The sequence below is a fragment of the Cajanus cajan genome, chromosome 9 (assembly GCF_000230855.2).
Source record: "Cajanus cajan strain Asha chromosome 9, NIPB_CcT2T_4, whole genome shotgun sequence".
NCBI classification, from domain to species: domain Eukaryota; kingdom Viridiplantae; phylum Streptophyta; class Magnoliopsida; order Fabales; family Fabaceae; genus Cajanus; species Cajanus cajan.
The window spans coordinates 39,406,330-39,408,251 of record NC_138525.1 but is presented as its reverse complement, the minus strand read 5'-3'; the positions used below and the strand labels follow the sequence as shown (position 1 = coordinate 39,408,251).

General features: G+C 25.5%; 1 long non-coding RNA gene across 1 annotated transcript; it reads left to right on the top strand.

Moving 5' to 3' along the window:
* The first annotated feature begins 429 nt into the window (after positions 1–429).
* LOC145952210 (uncharacterized) lies at positions 430–1,634 on the top strand. The gene is made up of 3 exons (XR_014429885.1): positions 430–1,004; positions 1,099–1,194; positions 1,286–1,634. It is a non-coding gene; the product is annotated as an uncharacterized LOC145952210 (long non-coding RNA).
* Positions 1,635–1,922: the final 288 nt, after the last annotated feature.

The window sequence follows — 1,922 nt, the reverse complement described above, 5'->3', positions numbered from 1 at the left end:
TTTTTAATTAAATTATTTAGAGTTCAAATTCTAATTTTGAATATAAAATAAATTATATTAAAAAAGAAATACTCATCTTTTATTCATTCACAACAAAGATTAATTATTATTTATAATAATAAATACTTCATAATTATATCATAGTTAAAAAGAAAACTTGGTCAATATTCTACAATTGATGCAATTATGTCTATTAGTAATGATCTGAAAATTTTAAATAAATTTTTTAAAATTATAAAAACTGTAAAAAATAAAATTTAAATATAAAAGATTAAAAATAAATTTACTTCGAATTTAATAGGTAAAAATATATTTAAAGTACACAATAGATATTGTATTGGGTAAGCATAGTTTAGACTGTTGAAATAAATAATTTAGATGAAAAAATATTTTTTTACACCAGATGAAAATATTCTTATAATATAGCGTGTGTAAGAATATAGTATGATATTACAGATTAAGAACTGGTTTGTTTTAGTTTAAAAATCAACTTCTCTCACTGTATGAATATTTTAATGAAGCAGTTCACTTAAAAATGCTTATATTGTATCAATACATGTATTTACAACAGATTTATAGTTCTAAACATATTTAAATAATATACTTGCATTACCAGTGATTGATTTCATGGGATATATAAGTTTGTTTCTAATGTGAAATATATTTTTGTGTGCTCTTTTTTTGACTTGTGGTAGCAAATGCTCATAAATCATACAAGGAAGGAGTGACTGTCTCGTTCAAATATGTCCTTGAAGTCCTCTTTATTAATTGTTAGTATACTATACCATTCTACTATAGTTATTAAGCTTTAATCCATTTTGGTTGTTTTATAAATTAATATGATATTAAATTTATGCACGCATTGAGTGAACCTTAGTTTCTCGTTTGAGATTCAATACAAATGATTAACTTTATTTAATCATTTGTTTTATAGGACCATGGAAGGATATCATATACTTAGGGGTTCAAAGTCGAAAAAGAAAATGCAGTGGTTATTTGTTAAAGTAAGTAATTTTATTCTAATAATGATATTTTTCTAAGGTATTTTGTTTTGAATTATCATTATTATTAAAATTAATTATTATACTATTTTTGTAGTCTCATAAACAAATAGGAAATTATGAGTGCGGATATTATGTAATGAAGGCAATGCATACTATTGTTAATTCACAAATAGTATCTGGGTGGACTGAAGTAAGTTTTACAGTTTTGAAAGTTTTTATTTTAAATTTTCATTTTGTCATGTTTTATGAATACTTCTAATTGTTCTAATTTTTCTTTATAGATATTTATAGATCGATCACCATTGTCATCAGAAGACATCAACATCATTAGGGAGCAATGGGCTACATTTTTCCTTGAAACACTAACTAGTTAGGACTTATTCTTTATGAAATACTTATTATGTATACATTGTTGTATTGAATATGTTTCCAAAAAGTTCTCTTGTATTTTGTATGTAATCTGGACCATTGAAAATATATCATTTTCCTGGTATTAATTTGCAGGTTTTGTTCAGAAATCTTCTCAAAATAAACTAATCATTTTAAAAAAATTCACAACTTTTAAGATCGGCTATTAGCATGACCGATCTTAAAAGTCCAGCTTTTAAGATCGGCTACTAGCATGACCGATCTTAAAAGTCCAGCTTTTAAGATCGGTTACTGGCATGACCGATCTTAAAAGTTTTAAATTTTAAGATCGGCTATTATCGTGACTGATCTTAAAAGTTGGACTTTTAAGATCGGCTATTGGAGTGGCCGATCTTAAAAGTTGACTTTTAAGATCGGCTATTGACGATCGATCTTAAAACGTCCAACTTTTAAGATCATCTCTTTTAAGATCGGTCAAACAACCAATCTTAAAACTAAAAAATGACCGATCTTAAAAGTGTTTTTTTCACTAGTGAGGGTGTCACAATT